This window comes from Cydia splendana, chromosome 10, assembly GCF_910591565.1.
Source record: "Cydia splendana chromosome 10, ilCydSple1.2, whole genome shotgun sequence".
Lineage (NCBI taxonomy): Eukaryota > Metazoa > Arthropoda > Insecta > Lepidoptera > Tortricidae > Cydia > Cydia splendana.
Genome location: NC_085969.1, coordinates 20,635,719 through 20,661,785, shown reverse-complemented (window position 1 = coordinate 20,661,785; position 26,067 = coordinate 20,635,719). Strand labels below are relative to the sequence as shown.

Here is a 26,067-nt window from a genome sequence, read left to right as displayed (position 1 = left end):
CGTACGAATATACAGTAGAATAACATCTAAAAAAAATCACTTAAAAAAATCAAAGTTGAATAACTACATAATAAGACAACTAATATTAAATACTTGAAACATGTTTTGTAACCCCACAAATAGAAAAAAACTTAAAAAAACATGTAAAACTATTTTGACGACAACTTGGCAATGTATTAAATGTAATACAATCCCTTCGATATGTACATTTCTGAGATCTTGGCAATGTATCAAATATAATACATAACAGTTTCATGTAAGGTTCTATGTATTAAATGTTTTTAAATTCATACGCATTGTAAATATGTATGCACTAACAGATAGTAAATGCATCAAAATGTAGATTATGTAAAAATATATACTAATCTAAGAAATAAATGCAAAACTTCCAGTGGGAACCGAACTCTGTTGTTTCTGTGGCGCCATATTGATTATTACTAATTAATTTACAATGACACTTTTGTCCATTATTTTTTCTATAATAAAGGAGGGTAGCTTGACATAATAATGGCAGAATTATTTTGTTAGGTAATAAAGTGGACCTGCTAGATTTTTTAAAGTTCCATGTATCACGGGTGTTACAATGCCAAGATAAGGGTTAAGTATACAAACAAATACTACACACAATTACATAAAGAATATTGACCAGGTTCGATTCCCGGTTATGTATGAGAGTTTAAAAAAAGTTTGAATGTCATTATTATTAAATCTAAAATCGACGCCATGGTTCCTAAGAACAGATTTCGCTATCTCTTATAGTTTCTGACTTCTCCATACTGACGCATTTGGATTGATCGCCCTGTATAATAGGTATCGACGCTGGAAAGGAGAAATTGGATAAGCGACATTTTCAAAGATATTGAGTTATATACATCGTTGGAATCGCCAGATTTTTCTGCATCGAATGGACTAGGTTTCGTACCAATCTGACGACTTTAGTGTCGCTTATCCAGTCGGTGATTTGGAGAATCACTGGTACATTTAAGTTACTAAACGACTTGGTTTTCAACAAATTTTTGAAAAGTGGAGATTAGATGAAAAGTTATTCAATGTAATGAACCTTTAAGCTAGTTATTAATTTCGTTTAGTAGTACCACTGTATATATATTGTATGTAAATAAATGTTTAAAAAAAATTAACCTTAGAGTTTTTTACTTATTTGCCAGTTCAGCTTAACCTTAACTTGGATAATTTTGCCTTATGACAACTAACCTTTCACTGTCGGTTAACTATTTTTACTTGGCCGAATAATAGGTTTTAATGTCATATAGATAAATTTACTTGACTGTCAAATGTTAACTATTGGCGTTTATGATCATTTACCTAATATCAGATATAAAACTTTTGCCGTTTATTCCATTTTACCTAAATTTTGTTGGAAGTTACCTAGTAAATTTTTAACTTACCTACTTTCTTTTCATACTATCAGAAAATGCCAAGTTACGGAAATAAATAGATAAAATAACATTACATATTTTAATCTAAGCTATACATGAGATAATATTTTTTCCTATTTTGGTGTCAAATACAAATTTCCCATTCCTACTCGTACCTTGTAATTAAGTTGGCACTTGTTATCTTAAGACTTGTTACATAACTTCTTATTTGAAATAAAGCTATACAAATTCCTTAAAGGGTATATTTTATCATGCGTAGGCATGACAACCATTTCCTTGTGGTCGATAACTATAAAACTCATAGAATGTAGATGTATCATATGTTGAATGTGTCGCAATAAGCAGCTTATCGAGTTTGAAATTGCTCCTTAAAAAGTGTTTAGATAATTTATCTTGATTTGTTTCATGTAAAATTTTACGTATATACCTTTTTGCTTGATTATAAAATAAGCATATTTTGCAATAAGATAGTTTTTACTCGTTCAATTCTGACGACAAATTAAGCTTGGACTTTTTTACCTGAATAATTTCTTGTGAAACATGTTGGTAAGATAAATTTACCAAAATTTATTTTTACGATCATTTTGCTTAAGCGACACTAAATTCTAAAATAACTCATTTGAAGGTAAAATAATAATAGGATAATGTAGAATACATCAATATAACCATATAAAGTTTCTCATTTAAGAAATTCGTCATCATAATGAATTTAAATGTTTTTTTTTTAGAAAGGGTTGCAGTTTTTTGGCTCCCCCGTAAAGTTAGCTGCGTGTCGCTTATCCAATTTCTCCTTTCCAGCGTCGGTATGTAAATAAATTCAAATAATAAAGATAAAAAGTCGGTCTAGCATGAGTTGCGTTCTCGCGCGAGACTCCATACATCTAGCGCGACTTCAAGTATGGACTCGCGCGCGAGAGCGTCTCTGAAATCTGAATTCACTTAAGGCGCTAGGGGCCATTTTTGGCAGTAAACTCTTACTTTCTAGAGTATATATCTTCTTAACGGTTCAACAAAAAAATATGAAAAAAATATATGTGAATCAACGTTTTATGTACAATATTTGTAACGTTTAACTTTTTTCCTGTGACTTATAATTTTTCCAAAAAAGGAACATTACGATAGGCCATTTGCGACTAACTTTGCCTATTTCTACTAAACGGTTTAATCGATTAAAGTTATTTTTAAACTTAAATAAATATTTTAACCGACACTACAAATGCAACGTAGAATAATGTTAATCAATCAATTTTTTTTAAGAAATCGAATATTTTTCAACACATTGTGCGTACGTAGCTCGAAAAAGGCGTGGCCGGCAGTCGTGTGCTAGCTTTGAGACGAGGAGGCTGTGTCGCTCGTCGCTCCGTGCTTTCCTTGTATTCTGCATGCTTGTGCAGAGCCCAAGTACAATAAAATAGGAGTTATTGTGGCCAAAGATTAAATAACTGCAGAAAATTGATTTGGTTGTGACGCTTTAATAGCGGCGCAACTCGGTGTTTCGCAGCCTATTATTACGAACGTAATGACAATATTTCCACTTATGTTTGAGAAAGCTTCATTTGAAATATATTAAAAAATGTTTTCGAACATGCGCCGACATATTGCCATTAAAATTTAACGTTTTTAATAAAGTTCGATTCCTAAAAAATAATAATTAATTGCGCTCATACTATTTTTTGCTAAGTTTTCGTGATGCGAAGGCGATTGGTTGTTCAATATTATTCCTCATGTGAAAAAGCACTGCTCCGACGCCCTTTTCTGAGGCATCACAGGCTAGATAGAGTGGGCATTTGTCATTGAAAGCTACAAGTGGTTTAGAATGTACAATCATTAACTTAGCACGTTCAAAAGCCTCAGCTTCCTTGTCGGTCCATTGCCATTTCACCCTGTTTCCAGTTAGTGCGTGAAGATCAGCACAAACGCTGTGCAAGTGTGGTATAAACCGCTCGTAGAAGTTGACCAACCCAAGGAATGCTCGTAGCTCCTTGGCGTTAGTTGGTGGGGATGCTTTGGTGATAGCTTCTATCTTTGATTTTGTAGGGCGTACCCCATTTTTGTCAATTGTGTGTCCAAGATATTCGACTTCTGGTTGTAAAAAGGTGCACTTCTTTAAATTGACTTTCAATCCGGCTTGCTCCAGTCTTTCAAATACGGTACGTAATGTTTCAAGGTGGTCTTTGTCATTTTTCCCTGTAACCGCAATGTCATCAAAATAGACTGCTACATTTGGCAATCCCTCTAGAAGCTTGTCAAGGTAATGTTGGAATATTGACGGGGCCGTCGAAATGCCAAACGGCATTCTGTTGTAGACGTAGTATCCTTTGTGTGTCGATATTGTCAGGAATTGTTTAGATTCAGGTTCAATTTCAAATTGTAGGTACGCATCTTTTAGGTCAATTTTCGAGAATTTCTCACCGTCCGCTAGACTCTGGCGTAGTTGGTCAAATAAAGGAACAGGGTGTGCGTGTGTTATTAGAACAGGGTTAAGTGTGCTGCGGAAGTCACCACAGATTCTGATCTGGCCATTGGTTTTCACCACGTTGACTGTCGGTGTTGCCCATTGAACCGGTGTTATATTTGGATCTACTTTGGTTATAATTCCTTCTTCTACCAAACGATCTAGTTCAACTTCAATGTTTTTCTTCATTGAGAATTTAATTGATCTGGCTGGGATGTGTTTTGGTTGAGCATGGGGCTTGATATGTATGTTTACTCGATAATCTTTTACTTTTCCAAGTTTGCCGTCGAAGAGAGTTGTATGCTTATCCAAGAGTTGTTTTAGTGTAATGGATTCGTGTCGAGTTTTCTTGATCGAATAGACTGGCTTTGGGAAATCCATCTGGAACATTTCGCTCCACTGTAGGCCGAACAACATAGGATCAGCTGACTTCATTACAACAACAGGAAGTAGTTTTTCCTCATCTTGAATGCGTACGGTAACGTTTGTTAGACCTTTTGGTTTGAGTCTTGTATTCCCATATGCGCGCAAGCTGGGAGCCTTCATGAGGGAAGGAGCTCCGATACGCGCCCACAATTGTGTACTAATAATTGAATAGAGTGAACCGGGGTCCCAGTCCATCGTGCACGGAATGTCGTTAATGAAAACATCAATTTTTTTGCTGTCCTTGCTTTTAGTTTTGCTTATTTGACAGACAACGTCCGTTTCATCTCCGCTGTCGTCTGAGTAGGAAGATTGAGACGAATGGCTGCTGCTCCTGTCATGCTTAAGTTTGTGCAGCTTGTTTCCTTTAATAAATGTTGTTTGTTTATAGTTCCGATTAGGTAAGCATGCTTTGCCTGATTTGATGCAGCAATCCTCAAAGTGGCCTGGTGTATTACACTGTTTGCATGTATGTGCTTTGGCAGCACACTGGTTTAATGGATGTCTTTCGGGCTCACCGCATCTCAAGCATTGATGGGTCCGTAATTTGCGCGGTGACGTGTTCTGGTAAGATTTGGGGTTTCTTTTAATCTTATTGACTTTGACTTTGACGTGTGTGTCTGTATCGCCTTCTGCTCGTTCCCGCGATTGAGCAACGCTAAAAATCTGAGAGAAGGTCACTTCTTTCGTCGTACCATCTTGAATTTCTTGTAGATCCGGCCATTTTTGTTTCAGGTCGATCTGTAATTGTTCGTGGTTAAGCCCCGTTGCAAATCGGTCACGTAACTGTCGTTCTAATAAGTTATCGCTATAGCCACAATCTTTACTTATTTCTTTCAGTCTGTTAGCGTAATGTTCCATAGATTCGTTGTCTTTTCGTATGCAGTTCCAAAAGTCCGTTAATGCTCTATATCGTGTGCGTTTAATTCTAAATAGGTCGAGCAGTTTATTTCGAATATCCGCGTATGCACTGTTTTCAAAGTGCGGTGTAAGGGCAACCTTAATTTCGTGAAAGGTCTCCGGTGAGAGGCAGGTAAATAGCAGTTCCTTCTGTATGATACGTGCATCCTCGCCCCAAAGTTTGCATTTGGTTTCGAAATAGTCGATAAAATTTTCAACTGCGGTGTCATCCGGGTTGAATTTGTCGCTCTTAAAGCCGTTGTAAACATTGTTTCTGTTACCGTTAGTGTTCGAAGAGCTGGGCGACTCCGTGCCGTGTGTCGTTGTTGGTGTGGGAGTCGCGGCAGCTGCGTTTTGCTGTTGCGTTAACAGCAATTGTAATATGTCCGCGATTTGTTGTTGTTGTGTAGCTTGCAATGCAATTAGTTTGTCGAATTGTTCGGTGTTCATTTTGTGACGATATTTTTTTATTCTCGTCGCCACTGATATAAATTACATATTTATTAGATTAATTAATGTTTATTTTATATACGTTGACAATTAAAGTGAATTAAGAGACATGACATGACATATTAGGACCGTCGATAATGTTCTCTATGATAAAAGATATGCGGTATGAAAAGAGGTTGTAACAGAAATGACTCAACAAATGCCGTTTTTTGAGCCAGCTTTTCATTCATATACCCTTTTCTTTTTTTACAAACTTTTTATTAACTTGCAATATACCTAATGTAAGTATGTAAATATGTTTTTATGGGTCAAATCTTGCAAGTTAAATTAGACCCACTTTCTAGTTTCCGATGGAGCTGAAAATTTGCATACATATATAAGTCGGGTGACAATGCATTATTATGGTACCATAGAGCTGATATGATGATGGAGACAGGAGGTGGCCATAGGAACCCTGTGATAGAACAACGCGACCTAATTGTGTTTGGGGTTTTTAGAATTGTCTCGACGAGTATTAGATGCCTCTGGAAAGAAAAGTACAGTCAGCGATAAAAGCTTGTACCAAATATTATTTTTTTGTCATTGCACTAGTATGAGTAGGTAGGTTATGAAATTTGGCGCCCCGGCCAATAAGTTTTGCCGCCCCAGAAGTGAAGGAAGAAAAACAAAATGCAATCCGCCAGGGGTGGCATACGCCGCCCTTAGGGCCATACGCCACTGAGTAGGTACTAATGCCACGCCAACTTTCTGAAAGGCTAGGGGCCATTTTGTGCGCTTGCAATACGTGTTGTCTGTCCGCGAGTTCTGAACACACTGTGGTTTGCCACCGTCTAGCCAGACAACTCAGACGGACCCACACACCAAGGACAGACCTAGGTCAGACGGTTAGTAGGCTTGTCGGCTGCCGTGTAGCAGGGGCTTACTACTCACTCGAAATCACAGAGTCTCCTCTACCAACCGAACAAACAACCTCATTATTGTGTCATTACCTAAAGCAGTTGTCAATCAAGGTCAAAGTCATCAAATAAAAACTATAGCGTAAAACGATGGAAGTACCTAGAGCCTCATAAATCAACATATTTTTATTGTAAAACTGACATCCACGTAAACTAGTCTTTGCATAATATGAAAATTTAACTTAAACTATGATTCGACGAAGCATCTTGTATTGCCTCATTTATGTCCATTTATGCCACATGAATGCTTCAAAAAGTGTTAGAAAACAGGTATGTTAAAGACCATTTCAATAATACTATTAATATTATCAAACTGCACAACGGGACTTAATCGCGTATTTAAGTTTTAAGATTTACCTCCGACGTTTCGAGGACGGCGTTGTCCCCGTGGTCTCGGAGAAGACTGGCTCAAGTTGACATCAACATCTTCTAGCCGCGCGAGTTTTTCGAACTACCCGCACTTGGTCTTGTTTATCAGTTTGAACGTTTTGCGCACTAGGGATGTCACTCTGTCGACACACAACACTAACGATATTCGATTTATCGACTGTCGATATTCGTTTCCGCTTACATTTACTAATGACTGGATTCCATGTGGATGAGATCTTAAAACCCTCGTCCCGATTAAAATTGCAATGTTTTTTGATTTCAATGGCTTCCCGCACTTTTCTACTGTAGAAATGGCGATCCGTGGAGAGGATTTTAGGGTTTTAATCGGGACGAGGGTTTTAAGATCTCATCCACATGGAATCCAGTCATTAGTAAATGTAAGCGGAAACGAATATCGACAGTCGATAAATCGAATATCGTTAGTGTTGTGTGTCGACAGAGTGACATCCCTAGTGCGCAAAACGTTCAAACTGATAAACAAGACCAAGTGCGGGTAGTTCGTAAAACTCGCGCGGCTAGAAGATGTTGATGTCAACTTGAGCCAGTCTTCTCCGAGACCACGGGGACAACGCCGTCCTCGAAACGTCGGAGGTAAATCTTAAAACTTAAATACGCGATTAAGTCCCGTTGTGCAGTTTGATAATGTTTAATAATCGTGAAAGTTTAAATCAGTGTTTTACTATTAATATGTTTTGAATTGCTGTTTGTGTTAAAAATAACAACCACTTTCAGTGGTCATGGTTATTAACTTTAATTATGAGTAATAGTGAGCTCATGATGAGTTATTTTTAGAATATCATTTACTGTAAATTCTGTCCCATTTTTATGTTTTTTAAAGTATTTTACAAGATATATTTTCGATATATTCACGTAAGTAAAGTCATTTAAAGTAGGTAAACATTGTATGTATGTAAGGTCACTGTGGGCAAGTCCGTCTACAAGGCAAATCCGTCAACACGTTATAACTTTTGAATTTGAAGGCGTATGCGACTTTGGAGTCCAGTCGATTTACCAGTTTTTCGCACTAGTTCCGTCACTGTAAAACAGATGGCGCTGTGACAACCAACTTCAGAGCAATCCGCCTCAACAAGTCATTTCGTGTTTTGAACTCGAAGTCATAGTGCGACAGCCGTTCGAAAAAAAATAGTTTTTGAAAAGATTGTGCATCAGAAAGTAACTACGTTTAAAGTTTAAAATATCAGAAATTAGCTTAGTTTTGTAATTATACGTTCCACAATTTATCATATTAAAATTTGACTAAGTTGGAAAGTCCGTCTATTATGTTCAAGGCAAGTCCGTCATAGACTTTCGTTAAATCAGAGATTACCAACTGTTTTTGTGACTTTAATATTATAACGATTTGATAAGGTATCAAAAAATCCTCCTGACTTTGCGCGTGATGTTACTTTATTAAATTTTGATCTCAGTAAATTAAAAGAAACGATTAAAATTCATTTTAAAATTACTATTGATCTTTTATTTTGGAAATCAAAAAAATAATTATGTTTAATTATTTGCCATAAAAGGTTTACCACCCCATTTTGGTAGTATATGGCGACTTGCCTTTGTTTTAGAAAAATGGTGTTTATTTCAAATCTGAACCGTATATTAACAAGTTTAAAATAGGTACACTTTTCATTGTCTTGATCCGTTCTTTTTAGGAATTTGACTACGAACATATACGCACCCATAGATTGGCTGATATCATAACTAGACGGACTTCCCTTAAACTGCACGGGAAGTCCGTCTACTCGCCGAATTTTAAAAAATGCCATTGTTTTTGCTTAATTTGTGCTTGAAATGGTCTGTCACTAAGGCTAAATTACTAATTATTAAATTCTTCATCGTATGCGATTACAAGCAGTAACATAGGTGAATAATTAACGGAACTAGATCACTCCAAAGTCGAAAAAATATAAAGTATGCCGGACTTCGCCACAGTGACCTTATGTCACTTTATTGCACATAAACAAGTCAAACTAAAAGACGTAAAGTTTATGTACAAACGCGAATCACCAAAAGGGATCTCTTCCGGCTAACCTTTGAGAAAATGAAAGAGGCACAAACACTAAAAGGTGAAAGAAGACCACTTAATCAGATTTTTTAGGGTTCCGTACCCAAAGGGTAAAACGGACCCTATTACTAAGACTCCGCTCTCCGTCCGTCCGTCCGTCTGTCACGAACCGTGATAGCTAAACAGTTGAAATTTTCACAGATGATGTATTTCTGTTGCCGCTATAACAACAAATACTAAAAAGTACGGAACCCTCGGTGGGCGAGTCCGACTCGCACTTGTCCGGTTTTTTTCTTAAATATGAGCATATTACAATGTTAAATTAAAACATGATGTGATAGAGTTAAACCAAGATATGTCTGCAACGATTTTGATAGCATACAAAATGCAAGTGTCATTTACTTATTCGTCATAATTTTATAGGCTTGATGTTTAAAATAACACTTGCACTGCGTGTGCTATCAAAATCGTTGCAGACTTCACTTGGTTCAACTATATTACTTTGGTTGTTTTGGTTTTCGTTGTTATTAGGCCAGATTTGAAGTGGTACTAGACAACGCCAGATTCTGCAGTAGCCCCAACCCGCCTTACGCTAAAAGAAGCACCATTTTGCCCAAGTACACCATCAGCGTCGTGAACGGCAAGCGGCTCCTCAGTGGGAACACCACCATCATAGAACCTACGCCGTTTCTGAATGTAAGCAATCTTGGCACAATTAGCCTCATGCATGACTTTTTTTAATTTTTTTAGTCATTATTTATATCGTTTGAACACCAGAAAGAATTAAAATACTTTTACAGTACATATGGTCCTCTTTTCCGCACTTGTATCGTAAATAACTATTTTAATAAAGTTCCTCAAAAAGTGCTACTTTACGTAGCTGTTTAGCGTGCGGAAAGATGGTTTTCGCGAACTATATATATATATATATATATATATAGGTACATATTTCATATTTTATTACTTACCTCTTCATCATTATAACACGTTTATTTCTTAATTGAATATTGAAAAACCGTTCTTAATAAGTTGTCTGAATGGAACGGAATAGCTGCCGAAACGCCTGTCAAAGAAGAGGCGTTTTTTTCTTACTGCAAGCATGTTTTAAGTTTCCAAAGGCAACAATCGATATTGTTTTTATAAATATACGATACACAAATAATCGTAAATAACGATACTTACTGATTACTAAGGTTATAATAGCACAATGTTTTATATTTACAATTGTTTATGTCTTATACAACATGCATTTGAAAAAAAACTTTTATTGAAGTGGTTCAATAATAATAACTAAATCCATTCTAGTCGAATAAAAGCTAAAAAAAACACCTCTTCATAATGTCAAAAATGTTCACTGTGAAAGATCAAACTTACAACGAGTTTGTTTTCCAATCTTAAGTTTCCAAAAAGTTGCTTATAAAATGACTGAATCAGAAATTGATTTAACACCGCCAGAAATGTTTGAGAAGGCTGCAATTGCAAAATTTGCAAATGAGAGGGCTTTGCCAGAAAAATCTAAAAATAAGTAAGTTTCGAATTCCTTACTTATTGTTTTTCTTATTTTTTCGCAACTGTATTAAAAAACGTCGTTCGATACACGTGCGGAAATGTGATTCTTCACTCGTCCCGAGTCTTGCCTCTCGTCACGAGTATCTCGGTAGGTACTCGTGAAGTAATGACATACTTTCCGCACTAGCATCGAAATGTACTATTATAACCCTTCCCATAATATTATTAAAAAATATTTTAAAATGTACAACAATTTTGAGCGGTTGAAACGCTCATAATTTTTGGCGCGAATTCGACAGAAGTGATGACGTCACTCGGTGTGGCGCAACTGACGTTTGCTACTTAGTGGCGAGTCAGGTCATAATGATAATGCCATCTCTTTCACTCTTGGTTGGTCTTTACAATTTGTTTAATCGAGTGACGTCACGTGACGTTTCGACTAATAGCGTTGCGATTCGCTCACATTCGCGGGCAACATTTTGTAATTTTTTTTAATTATTTTAAGCAATTAAATGATAATTAATTTAATAACGGAAATGCATTTGTAACATGATATAACGGCAACAAACATCCGAATAAAAAATATTTCGTTCAAATATAAACTTCATGCATACGTACTTACGTAATTTAAAAGAACTAAAACTACTATGGTTCTAGTTAGTCGCCTAGCCAGATGAAAATCGTTGATAGAAAATGCCAAATGTATGGAATTGTTAATTTATTTGTGTGTCGTTGGCGTACGTGTCAGCATTAACTCTAGGTTAACGGCGCGATTCGGGAAATGAATTAGAGATTCACTAGATATGAAATAGTAAAGAGATGTGACGTTCCACGGCAAAACTCGGACTCGCGTTCCAAGGGTTCCGTACATTACCCAATTTTTAAAAATGTATATTTTTATGTGAAACGTGAATGAAATGTCTTTAAAACCCGGGTCGGATCAAAAACTAAGTAATTATATAAGTCCGACTCACGCTTTTTAACTGCACATTTCTCATAGGTTTTCCTGTCATCTAATATAGGTAAAGAACTATTTTGTGTTTTTTTTTCAAAATTGTAGATCCAGTTTCGGAGATAAATGGGGGGGAATGGTCGGAAAGACAGATAGACGCACGAGTGATGCCGCGCTATAAGGCCGCGGTCGGCAACAACCGGCCCGCGAGCCCCCTTGGCTATGTTGTATGTAGTATTGTCAAACATCAACGTCTGATAAAGTCACACATATTAACAAAATTGCGGCCCGCGTCTACTTCCTTAACTGGCTGGTGGCCCTTGGCTGCTAAAAGGTTGCCGACCACTGCTATAAGGGTTCCGTTTTTTCTTTTTGAGGCACGGAACCCTAAAAATACTGAGGTTGACTGAAGTAGCATGACAAATACGAACGTTTCGGAGAAAATACGATGGCAAACAATTACACTATTAATGAATTGCACTAATACATCTGTACCTACTGAAATTAATTTCCTCGTAGAACATACTCAAGGTTAGACCAAGAAAAGTCTGCAACGATTTTGATAGCATACGCAGTGCAAGTGTTATTTACACGTCATAATTTCATAGAGGTTTGACGTTTAAAATAACACTTGCACTGCGTGTGCTATCGAAATCGTTGCAGACTTTTCTTGGTCTAACTCTCATTATTTATTTACAGTCACCACGCGGTCCTGTTATGCTATTTAGGGTTCTTGCTAAATTGGAAATTGTATAGCGTAAGTATTAAACAACCAGTTTAGCTAGGACTCTAAATGGCGCAACAGCCGGGGAGCGTGATGGTATAATATGTCATACAGTTTAGTGGAAGAACGTACACCGTAGACGACGCTGGAAGACGTCTCATCAAGTTCCAGATCACCCATGTATCCTGCAGAAACATTATGGTTAAAGCACTCCTGGTTTTTGGAAACATCTCCTACACTTCGAGGAACTGTATGATGAATACAGTAAGTGTGCCAGAAGTTGCTACGGATTTACATCATTAATATCTATCACTACTCTTCTTCTTCTCTTCTTTCCATCCTGTTACCCCCTGCTGGGGTGTAGGGCTCGAATCTTTTTCTTCCACTGACTCCGGTCCTGGGCAGCTTGGGTAGCCTCCTCCCACCCCATCCCCAATACACCCAGCTCTTGCTCCACAGAACGGCGCCAAGTAGATTTAGGGCGACCATGTTTCCGTTTGCCGGGCATCTTCCAGGTCAGGGCCACTTTGGATAGGTGGGTGTCAGGTTTCCTGAGGATATGCCCAACCCAATGCCATTTCCGCATTTCCGCATCTATCACTACAATCATCATTAATATCTACTATCAATAGAGCGAAGTGGAAGGAGAAAGTAGAAAAGCGAACCCCGTACGGTACAAACGCTAGGAGGATGATGATGAATATCTATCACTACAGATTACTTTTATGGAACAACACTGTGCTTTTACCCATTATACCCCGCCTGTAGCTTTAAATATGAGTCAACTCCATTTCCTCTTATAAAAAAAGTTGTGATTGGTCCGTTGGTTAGTGTGGGACAAATCTTGGAAGCTAAATTTGACCTACTTTCCGATTGAGCTGAAAATTTGCATACATATATAAATCGGATGGCAAAACAATGCAATATTGTGATGACGTGGAGCCGATCTGATGATGAAGACAAGAGCAGGAGGTGGCCGGGAGTGCCGGGAGTGCCGGCAGAAGTGAAAACTCAATGACATTGTAACAGTTTTTCGATCAGGTCACGTGTCCGTCTTACGAAGCATCTTACGTCTTACGCTGTCGCGAGCTCACGAGTGTAACATTTTTTCCCCGTCACAAAAAGTGCACAGCGCCGCTAAAGAAGTTTTCACTTCAAAAAAGCGCAAACCAATTGTGTTTGGGGTCTTAGTTGCCTGTGGAAAGAAAAGATAAATAAAAGCTTGTACCTACCAAATATGTTTTTTTCCATAAACTTATTTCAGCTCTAGTCTGACGTCTATATATTCTAGTTCGTTAGTGACCGTCATTTATTTTATCTTTCCAGAATTCTGTTAGCTTATATAGTTTATATTGCTAGTGAGTCCGAGCTCTAATTATTAATCTATTTTATTTATTTATTAAATTAAAAGACCAATTCTTGTATATTTATTTATGTACCTATATATTATATTTCGGGGATCTCAGAAACGGCTCTAACGATTTCGATGAAATTTGCTATATATAGGTGTTCTCGGGGTCGAAAAATCGATCTAGCTAGGTCATATCTCTGGAAAAACGTGCATTTTGAGTTTTTATGTTTCCCGAGCAAAGCTCGGTCTCCCAGATATTCTATTATTAAATATCATGTCACTGTTTCAGGGTATTTACCGTTACGAGAACCTGGACCTGAATAAGGTCTCGCACGCTCTGCCAGGCTACCAGCTCCCAGGGCTAGCTGTTCACGAACTACAGCTGGTCACCGCTGGAGCCACTGAGTTCTGCCACGAGATCACCGTCCGTATCGTGGATCCTACGAGTAATAAAAATTAATCGTAAAACTGCTAAAATCTTTTTAAACCTTAATTTACACTATCGGCGATGATCATTGATTGTATCATCTTCTAATATCATCGGCAAGATCATCGTGCAGGCATCCACATGATCGCCTGTACTACGCAACCACCCGTCGATTCCCTTTGATGCGTACCCAAAAATCCGACAACTCACGGGTGGTAGACGATGGCTGGCGGAGTCTGCCGAGAATGCCCTCTCAGCCAGTCAGTCATCGTCTATCATCGTCGTAGACTTGTAGAGGAGCCAACGTCGCTATGAACCTAGCGGCCGCCGTTGGCGGTCTTGGCGGAGCGCCTGCGCCCGGAGTGGATTTTTTGAGCGCAGGGGCGCCGCATCCCTGGTCCACCGAGTGCGCGACAGTCCCAACATCATCTTGAGAATGCCAAACAAGCCTGCTTGTCCGCTAAATGCTACACTGTGCGGGACTACATTCCCCCATGGGCTCCATACCGTGATAGCTTTTAGGCCTTTTAGGTAAAGTTTAGGTACCTATAAGTATAATTTTTAGGCTTAGGCACTAACCCTTTTGAAACTGTTGTTAGGTATTTACTAACAAAATATGTGTGTTACACGAAATAAATGATTATAAATAAATAATAGGCTTGCAGACTTACCATGAGCCGTGGCAAAATGCCGCGGCAACGCGAGGATGATGATGATGAGAATATGAATGTGCCAGAAATAGTAGGAAAGTTCGAAAAACCCGCGCGGCTAGAAGATGTTGATGTCAACTTGAGCCAGTCTTCTCCGAGACCACGGGGACAACGCCGTCCTCGAAACGTCGGAGGTAAATCTTAAAACTTAAATACGTGATTAAGTGCCGTTGTGTAGTTTGATAATAGTAGGAAAGGTGATAGTGTAACGTTCTGTTATTACACGCATCGTTACAATTATAAGTTGGACATAAATACAAAAATTGACCACGTCCCACAGTAAGCTTAACCTTTTGAACGCTAAGAACATCCTAAAGGTGGGATCAGACGGTTCACTCGGATGAATGTTCACTTGAGTGAATGGTTCATTTTCCTTTCATTCCACGTTCACACGGCTGCTGGAAAGATTATTAACTTTTTCTTTTTTTTCACTATGGCGTCGAATGAAGTTGTGCGTCTTCGTATAGGTATTTTGGTCAATTTTGTTGTATATCGGGTCCGTATCGTCTTTATTTTAAGTTTGCTTCTTCACTAACCTCTAAGTTTAAATCACTAATTAGAGATTTTATAGAATTTGCCCGGATTGTTCTGTCTTTATACTCATCAATTTTGTGGTTCCAGAGGCAATGGTAATTTTTAAAATGCTCCAAAAATAAAAGAGTATTTTGTTAGTTCCACTTGAACACCATTTTATTGATTTTACGTTATCAGTGTCTAGTGGTAATAGTAGTATACCCACAGGATTCGAGAAAAATATACATAATCCGAATGAACGTTCATTTCTGTGTTCACACTGTTCATTTTGTGTTCATTCGGAGTGCGAGTGAAAGATGCCGAATGAAAATATCCAACATTGTTGGAACCTTTCACTAATGAATTCATTTCTCACTTTTGGTTCATTTTGTGTTCAGACGTGTCACTTTGAGTGAAAGATGAATAGTGAAACTAGAAAATGAACAGAAAATTAACCGTCTGATCCCACCTTAAGGGCCACTCCACATTAGCGTCTTTTGAGCGTCGCGAAAATGGCGTCGCTGCTAAGTTGCGTCAACGTTGCGTCGAGTAGCAGCCTAACTGCCCGATGCGAACTTTAAGATACGTCAATTAATAGATCTAGGAAACGATATGGATTAGATGTGTCAGTGTCAAAGTGGCGTTTTTGTTTGAAGAAACGTCACATTTGACACTGACATGTGGGGTCTGTGAGAGTGAGAGAGAGAGCGATGATTAATAAAAATATGTGACGTCCCACGGTCAAAGGTACCTTATGGCGGGTATGGAGTTATGCATACCCCAGTAATCTACAATAAATAAGCTATCGATAACACAAAAGATCAACCTTCTAGGTTACGTAGTTACAGAGATATGATTTTTTGAAAATAATGTTGTGAAATGAGCAACTTTACGATAGAGAAGTTTTAAGTTTAGCCGCCTAAAAAACTATGTTCCTGAAGTAAGTTACATAGTTGGCTACAAATAATAATACCTTATATATCTGAGATTAAAAAAATATTGCGACTTGTTCTGTAATGCAAATAGAAACTTTTGATATCGACTGATTTATGTGTATACTAACCAATCTCTTGAAAATAAAGTTTTATTTCATTTTCACGATTGATCGCAATGAGCTCTCAAGATTTAAATTTTATCTATTAGAAAACGACACTGACAGACAGTTTAAGCAAAAAACAATACCGATTTAGAGGTGAAAATGTATTTCTGACTTTTTCATATAAAATCACAAAATTGAATATTTTTACTTTTAATGTGACACACAATCAATTTTTCTGCGTACATATGAAAGAAATTCTGTCATTCAAATGAAATAAATCCTAAAACCCCAACTAAATACTATATTTAACCCCTTATGCCACTTTAAACTTACATAACAATAACAGTATTTGCTCCATACATTTACGAAAAGGTACCTTATGGAAATAAATCTAATAATACATCACTACAAAATATCAATCATATTACAGTTTATCTTTTATGAATAGAAAATATTAATTTACATTAAACTGCCCCAAATTTAATTAGTTCTTCGTCATAATAATCTTAAAAAAGACCAATAATTTGTATGTAATGAAAAGGTACCTTGTGGTCAAGTTACATGATGAGGCATGATGATGATGGAACAGTTAGGATAAACTAATAATATTTTGGTAATGGTATAAATCGTCTAATTCTTATCAATAATATATTTCGGTTGCTATTGAAGATAAGCGGCATTGAGGTTCAATGACCTCAGATATTCCATGAGGTAATGCGTCGGGTATTGGCATTTTTCAGCAAACCAATGGCTGATTTACTGCATGCGACCAAACCAAATGAAGATTATTCTAGTTAAGAAAGACTTGACGAGAGTAACTTTGGTATAATAGCAGTCTACTTGGATTTGTGATGTCGGTACCGTACATAGGTACGGTTATAATATTTGCGAGGCGCCCCAACCAGAACTGAAATTATCAAATTAGTTTTGCAGAATGCTAATACAGTTCTCTACCAAACTTCTTTTCCCGTATTAACTAGTTTTTTTGGGAATTTTTAATCTTTTTTCCATAAGGTACCTTTTCTACTAAACTCTGAGACGACATTACTAGGCCTATAACTAACTTATAACAAAAATAAAAACAGGTAAACAAACGTTACGCATTAAGGTTTCAGATCACACAATAAAAAAAAAATGAGCATTTTTTCACCTCTTTACAAAACATTTAATATCTCTGAAACTAGAAACCCTCATAAGGTACCTTTTCCCGTGGAACGACACATATATCTATCTAATACCTTTAAACGAACAATTCTTGTTTATTTATTTATATTTATATATCGGGAATCTCGGAAACGGCTCTAACGATTTCGATGAAATTTGCTATATGGGGGTTTTCGAGGCCGATAAATCGATCTAGCTAGGTCTTATCTATGGGAAAACGATCATTTGTGAGTTTTTATTTGTTTTCCGAGCAAAGCTCGGTCTCCCAGATATTATATACTTACCTAATAAACAGCGAAACTGACCTCATGGTGTGCTATAAAAATAAAATATTACATAATAAAAAATTACAAGGTATGTCAAAAGAATGTTTGGTTACAAATCAATGTGTTATTTTTTTAATCCAAAGGACTAGACGACCACATAATTATTATTATCTACATATTACCTACTTAAAATTACAAAAAAACTTTATAATGTACGCAGAACAATGGAGTCACCTCGTTATAATGTCATTACTAGTTTTGTATATGTTTTCGAGTTTACTTTACCCAGGCAATCATGTTACAATCACGTGTTTTTGTGTATTTTCTCGTTTCTGTGTATTATTTTTTATTTTTATGCAATGGATATAGAACTAAATCCACGGTTTGTATGTTATAAATGTTTATTCATTAGCATCATTAGCAATATGCAAGTCGCAGAACTACCGGTGACCAGAGAGCTGACAACTTTCTCTCGCAGCGCATTAATATTGCCATTCAGCGAGGGAATGCTGCCAGCATCTTTGGCACAATGCCGCGAGGACCTTTTTTAGATTTATTTTAATTTAGTTTAGTTTAGTTTTAATTTTAGTTTTTAATTTTATTGATATTAAATAAAATATTTTAATTATCTCAGAAAAAAAGAACATTATAACAGTTTAAACTTTCGCGTTTCGTACACATAAATTAATGTCATTAATGGGTCTAACGCGATCAAATTCCACACAGCTAGTGCAAGCTGGCTGAAACGTCGGAAAAAGGGTAAAATAATCAAATTTAATCGTTATACCGGGTGTGGCCTGTAATACGAGCATAAAATTTAACTGTAGGCTGTACTCCTCATACTGACCAACATTTGTTCAGCAACTTTTAAAAATAACTTGTGGTTTGATTTTTAATATACTTTAAAGTTTATTCTAAGAAGCAATGTATTGCGAATTTTGTTATGTTTAAGGCATGACAAAAGAAGACGAATCCACGAATTGCTATTCCTGCCGAGGCATATATAGTGCTTTTCTCCAAACATGCGAGGAAATAAGGTAAAATAATAATTATTTAAGCATCAAGCATCACTCAATTTTTTTTTTTTTTTTTTTTTTTTTTTTTTTTTTTTTTTTTTTTCTGGCTTACTCCCTGGAATTTTGCACAGGGTGGATTTGCCAATGTCGGTGTTGACTTTCACACGTGAGGAGAATGTTCGGTATAATAATTTTGCATTTTTGGGAGGATGTAGTCGGGGAAGCCTAAAAACAAATAATTGTTATGAACATCACAGACAAACACATGACGAATACAACGATTAGCAAAAAAGCGGGAAGCGGATGACAGAACGTTAGTAGTGCCAACATGAAGGAAGTGGAAGAGAAGAAAACGATATATAATTATAATATAGAAATATAGAGTTTAGAATAAAACGAGTATAGATTGACATGAATTATACGCATTAAATTAGAAGAGATAAGACAATATTTAGAGTTTTATGTTATTTGTTTGTAAATATTTAATTAGAATAGAAGTTAGCTTAGTATCCATGTGGCAAAGAAGCGAGCTAAAGCATATAGGTCGTGGAACATTTTCGGGTAATACATCGTATAGTGAGTAGCTACATTTTGTACAAGCAAAGAAGATGTGGTCCAAGTAAGCATCACTCAAATTGAACCTTCACATCCAAAATGTCAAAAACTATTTCCCTCTTTAATTAATTTTTAAAAGTTAAAGGCACAAACTTATTCTGTCATTCAGTACCATTCAATATTCGTTCATTCAATATAATTGTGCAATATAGTTGGTCAAACCAATTTGTCAGTCAGTAAGAACCAGGAAAACTATACCCATCCTTTTCTTTTGGGTGCTAGTACTAGCGTAAGACAAAGATAGTATGATTCTCTCTGTCTGTTTGAAATGAGAAAGTCCTTTGACAAACCATATAAGCTTTATAAACACGGATCCTTAAAAAAATATATAAATAATCTTTGATTTTATTAAGCAGTATTCGCACGATCATACACGTGCACAACGGTCTTGTAAGAACGAGACAAGTAAGGTCGTTTATCTTACTATCTCACTCTATCCTATAGATTGAAATGATAGCTGATCGGGTCGTGTAGACGCGGCTCGCGGCAATAATAATTGGCTGTTTGCGTTTTTTATTTTTAACAAGTAAAAAACACTAACGTAACGTAGACATTTTCTTAAATTTTAAATTAATATTTTTGGGTTGAATTCCTTTTCTTATTTCGATGATTTTAACAATATCCCAAACTAACTCGATTGGTTGCACTTATTTGCATAATCTGTTGCATTCAGATGCACCTCTTTATGCTTATCTGTTGTCGGGGTTGTCATACGAGTAAAAATAATTAAAACTTGAGATATTTAGGTTGTCACTCCAGGAAAACTTTGTATGATTTAGATATGTTTTTTAGTTTTTAGGTAAGAGAGAATTTAGATGTTAAATAAAACATAGGAATTACAGACTCCAAAAAGGGGGCTCTGAAATGAAACTTTATTAGATTTATTGGTAAAATATATTTCTTAGGCTCAGGAGTGAATTGTTAAATAAATCAGTCAGAATTTTCGTAGGATTTGTGTCTTCAAGGGATTGGCACCCTACTTTTGTTTTGGCCTTTTGTACTCAACATATGAGGAGGTCATTTTGAGATGACATGCACTTTTGATGTGTGGACCCCTCCGGGGACGCACGCTCGCATGAGTACTATTTGTGGTGAGACCACACATTCGCCATGTTGGTCGAAATGCTGGAAGCAGCTCGAGTCCTTCGGTGTGCTCCACTGAGTAAGTACAAATGGAATTTAGGTGTGATCAACTCCACAATGGCGCGAAACGTTGTGGGTTCGTCCTCAACCAGGTTTTTGGTTCTTTACAGAGTTGACTCCTGCTCGAGGGTTGGGAGTGCTCCGCCAGAAGTCCTAACAGCTTCCAGTGCGGTGAGCTAAATTTCCAATTGTTTCATATTTTCTTTAGCGGCCATTAAGGCGTCGGCTAATGTATCCATTTCTCGGTTTACAGGAGCCGGGAGCTTGTGAACTTTCTTTTGAAGAGCTTGTGAATTTTTTTGGAAGAGCTTTCGATTTCTTTTGGAATTCATTTGAAGATGTTTAGAAGTTGTAAAATGAGGCTGTGGGATCTGTACCACGCCATCTGCAGCGGCCGGCTCCAACCAGGTTAGCAGCCAGCTTCCCGGGGAAAGGCAAGTTCGCTCCCCGCTGCTGCAGTTCCAGCAGCAGTTGTTGAGGTCGGTCTGTTGCATAACTTTTGTGTGGCATTCGCCACCAACTATAAATTTAAAATGGTTAATTATGATTTAATTTTATTCAGTTTGAAGTTTTGAAAGTTCTGGTGCATAAAACTTAGGTATTTCGAAATTTAGTTTTTAGTTTTTAATTAATGGGTGTAAACCCTTATAACTAGAACCTGTGAAGCGACCCAGCTTACCACTGAGCATTTAATAGTAAATGATTAGATTAATAAAGTTTGTTAGACATAAATTTGTTTAATTGTTTCTCCTCCTAGCTTTCCTGCAGCAAGGTTTCCGTTTAGTCTATATAATTTAATTTTGTTTTGTTAACATGGCTGTTTCCATTTTCCACAAGCCGGAGCTTTTCATTTATTATTTTACCCCCTTTCAAAACAGCCGTGTTACAATGGCGCCCAAGGATTTTCATGTTTCTAAATAATTACTTGCTGGAGGAAAAGCCTAGACTTATTTTTATGCACCAGAAAATCATTTTGTTTAACTCACCTTTTGTAGAGTATTTTGTTACATTGCAAAGATGTTTTAGGTATTGCATACCATAATTTGGGCATTTGCCTACATTTCTATTGAATTTTGTGCACAATTACATGTAATTTTTCTGAAAACGATTGAATTTTGTATGACACATTTTGAGGTTATAAAAATTTGCTGACTTGACAGATGTCAAAGCACATGTTGCATTTTTAGTCAATTTGGATACTATTTTGAAGTTTTGACACTAGTATTTCGTTTGGTTTCACATTTAACATTTTAATTTCAATTAAAAATAAAAATGTTGTATTTTATAACATAAAAAAAGAGAACACAATTTTGCCACTTGGGATCACATGTAATATTTGTATTTAGTTTAGAATTTCATATTTTAAGAGAAAGTTTTGTGAATTTTAATAGAAACTTGTCACTTTATTATTTTTATATGTTTGCTGGAACTGCATTTTTTTTCAATAGTTTGTATATACATTTTGTAACTTTTTACACAGAGATTTGTTTTGTACGGTTAAGCCTAAAGGCATAGTAATTTCACCACACACCAAGTATTGTTAAGGAAAACAATAGTTAACACAATTAACATAATTTAATTTCATTTTATTACACAGCACATTTGTTGTAAACATGAAGCACCAGAAATTTCAATGCAGTAGCATATTTAGTATATTAAAGTTGAAACGCAACACTCAATTTCACAGCTTATTGATAATAATTTATTTAGGAAGGTCAATGCCAATCAGGAGCTCATCCTAGGTCCAAGCAGCTGTGGAAGCAGTGTCGGCAATTTTGTTTTTCAGAGCTCTCCGCATAGCCGCAGGGGAACCAGTTTATTATAGAAGTATGGTCTGGCAGTAGTGCCCGGCAAGCTTCTTGTGGTGTTTCATAGTGATTTAAACTTCTGAAAGATTGAAGATATTCTTCTTTGGCGTGCTAGCGCATTCAGTTCCAGAACAATTGACATCATTTATATTTCAAAATTAGCAATTCCTGTGATCCGGCTGTCCAGTTATAGAAATGGCTGGATGCCTTTTGTTTTTGTAGTGGTTATATATCAAAAGTCAGCACGGTTTTGATGTAATCTGTAACAATTTCACTTAAATTTTGAGGTATGCAATACATTTTTGGTTAGTTTATTTCATTTGGCTTTGCAATGACATTTAGCGTTTATTTTGAAGGGAGAGGGATAATCGTGTGAAATAAGATGACTCCTGATCTCATAATTTAGTGTTTTACCTGTATTTTTGGTAGTTTTCGATTAACTCTGAGTCGAGTTTTGAGTCGCTGAAAGCGACATTTATTTAGCGGTTTCGAGTTTTTAATGGTTCCCCACACAACTTACGACTTGTGTTTAATATTAAATGGTAATTTTCCAAATATAGAATGGTATATACAACCAAAATTTTACTCTTGTGATTTAGTTTAAAGTACAAAGTAATTTTTTAATGCATAAAATTGTTTTTTTTTAAACACAGAGACGTCACTAGGGTGCGTTCAGAAACGCGTAATTTTTAGTAATGTTTGCTTTATTTCGTAACGAGTTCGGCGTTTAAAAAAAAAACGCTCGGTTTTTTATGAGATATTGAAATTTGTTAGAATATTGATATTTATTTAGTTAAATACAATATAGTTAATTTGGTTTAGAACGTTACGAGATTTGGTTTTAGTCAGGTTTTAGTACTCAAATTTAATGAGATAAATTAATTTGAAGTAGTTTTTTTAATTCGGCCAAGATTTTAGTTAAAAATTTCGTTTTGAGATTTGGCGGGAATTTCGAATAAGGCTCGTGGCATGTTTTGGATTTTGACACAAGTTTTTGGTAGGTTTTCAATGAGGTGGTATTTTCCAAGGCCTCGCCTACACAATAACGTTTAGTTTCACGGTTGTCTCGTTTGGAGTGTTGGGTTTTATGGTAAAATATCCAATCACGACTTTATGCACGGTACGTGGTGAACAGCACTGACTGTATTCACTACTAATTTTGTTTGGGGATGGAAGAACGGGATTTGAAATGCGTGAAGTATGGTAGGGGCGACAGATGAGATATGAAAGGTATGGTAAAGTGTGTGAAGTATATTTGGGGCGAAACAACTTGCTCACTTTTTAAGGTCAGAGCGAGTCCTTAACATGGCAAATTTGGATTTCGGTAGTAGGTTTCGAGTGCTTACCACACTCGAGCACGGTTTTGTGCAATTTTGCGTATTTGTGGCTACGCATTGGTCGGTATGGGGTTCATACCCAGCAGTTACCATTTTTGAGGGGCTGTTTTAAATTGGGTTCTTGCTTTTTTGGACATATCGACCGCGGTACCCCTTTTGGTTTGGTACCTCTTTTTATCGTGTTGACGATCCAATGTGCCATTTTTGAAGGCGTTGGAACGGCACACGGTGTCTCCGCCACCTTTTTACGCCTGCTACCGCAATGCAAGTCAGCCAAATGGTTGAAGTTTTTTAGATTTAGTGTGGTTTTAGAGTTTTGGGGAGTTATCCTTGGACGCACGACCCCTCGTCTTGTACCAGTCGTCGTGCCGCCAAGGACGACAAACCACTCAACTGCCTATGTACCTACCTCGTTTTGTTTAGGTATACCATATTTTCATATTTTTTGGTATGGGTTTTTTTTTGATTCCGGAGAGTTGGGGGGGACAGGTGTACCTCACCAACTCAAAGGGCCGTTTTGGATTTTTAGGGTTGTTTGATGATTGTTGTCTACCTGAAGGGTTGGGACAAACCTTAGTGTCCTCAACCGGTAGGGTTGCAACAAAGGTTTTCATTGAAGGCTTATGGTTAGTGGACTATAGGTTTCATTTCGCCCGGTCTAGCTGAGTTTTTTGAGGAATGCTGAACATCGGTCCTGGCGGTTGGTTTTGGCTTTCTCAGCACAACAAGCTTTTATCGTGTTGTACTGGGAAGGCCAACGGTTTGTTTACGGGTTGGAAGGATAGACGGAGGTTTTTTTCTATGTGCAGTGCAGTGGGCCGCATAGTTTTTTTTTTCACCTTCCGTGGTGTTGACGTGGGTTCGAGATGTTGTTTAGATTTTTTTGTTCGGTCAGAACAGCAGTTTGTTTAGATGGATTAACGTTGGTATGATTTCACTTTTAGATTTTGGGTAGTTTGTTTGAGCATTTTTGGTAAGTTGGAATCTCGAAGTTGCGTCAGACCTTTTGTGGAGATTCTAGGTTTTCTAGATCAGTTTTTTGAGTAGATTAGTTTTCTGGCCCTCATTTTGTGTTAGTGGTGCAAGTCGCTGAGGACAGCGAGCGGTTCACCTACGTTGAACCTTAAAATCGGGGAGGGGGGTATTGTAACGTAGACATTTTCTTAAATTTTAAATTAATATTTTTGGGTTGAATTCCTTTTCTTATTTCGATGATTTTAACAATATCCCAAACTAACTCGATTGGTTGCACTTATTTGCATAATCTGTTGCATTCAGATGCACCTCTTTATGCTTATCTGTTGTCGGGGTTGTCATACGAGTAAAAATAATTAAAACTTGAGATATTTAGGTTGTCACTCCAGGAAAACTTTGTATGATTTAGATATGTTTTTTAGTTTTTAGGTAAGAGAGAATTTAGATGTTAAATAAAACATAGGAATTACAGACTCCAAAAAGGGGGCTCTGAAATGAAACTTTATTAGATTTATTGGTAAAATATATTTCTTAGGCTCAGGAGTGAATTGTTAAATAAATCAGTCAGAATTTTCGTAGGATTTGTGTCTTCAAGGGATTGGCACCCTACTTTTGTTTTGGCCTTTTGTACTCAACATATGAGGAGGTCATTTTGAGATGACATGCACTTTTGATGTGTGGACCCCTCCGGGGACGCACGCTCGCATGAGTACTATTTGTGGTGAGACGACACATTCGCCATGTTGGTCGAAATGCTGGAAGCAGCTCGAGTCCTTCGGTGTGCTCCACTGAGTAAGTACAAATGGAATTTAGGTGTGATCAACTCCACAATGGCGCGAAACGTTGTGGGTTCGTCCTCAACCAGGTTTTTGGTTCTTTACAGAGTTGACTCCTGCTCGAGGGTTGGGAGTGCTCCGCCAGAAGTCCTAACAGCTTCCAGTGCGGTGAGCTAAATTTCCAATTGTTTCATATTTTCTTTAGCGGCCATTAAGGCGTCGGCTAATGTATCCATTTCTCGGTTTACAGGAGCCGGGAGCTTGTGAACTTTCTTTTGAAGAGCTTGTGAATTTTTTTGGAAGAGCTTTCGATTTCTTTTGGAATTCATTTGAAGATGTTTAGAAGTTGTAAAATGAGGCTGTGGGATCTGTACCACGCCATCTGCAGCGGCCGGCTCCAACCAGGTTAGCAGCCAGCTTCCCGGGGAAAGGCAAGTTCGCTCCCCGCTGCTGCAGTTCCAGCAGCAGTTGTTGAGGTCGGTCTGTTGCATAACTTTTGTGTGGCATTCGCCACCAACTATAAATTTAAAATGGTTAATTATGATTTAATTTTATTCAGTTTGAAGTTTTGAAAGTTCTGGTGCATAAAACTTAGGTATTTCGAAATTTAGTTTTTAGTTTTTAATTAATGGGTGTAAACCCTTATAACTAGAACCTGTGAAGCGACCCAGCTTACCACTGAGCATTTAATAGTAAATGATTAGATTAATAAAGTTTGTTAGACATAAATTTGTTTAATTGTTTCTCCTCCTAGCTT

At 37.0% G+C, this 26,067-nt stretch overlaps 2 long non-coding RNA genes across 2 annotated transcripts in view; both read left to right on the top strand.

Annotated features, from left to right (window-relative positions):
• Positions 1-26,067, top strand: part of LOC134794469 (uncharacterized) — a 585,842-nt gene that overhangs the window by 327,481 nt on the left and 232,294 nt on the right. The window lies entirely within an intron of this gene.
• Positions 20,171-22,216, top strand: LOC134794636 (uncharacterized). The gene is made up of 3 exons (XR_010144706.1): positions 20,171-20,433; positions 20,525-20,585; positions 20,668-22,216. It is a non-coding gene; the product is annotated as an uncharacterized LOC134794636 (long non-coding RNA).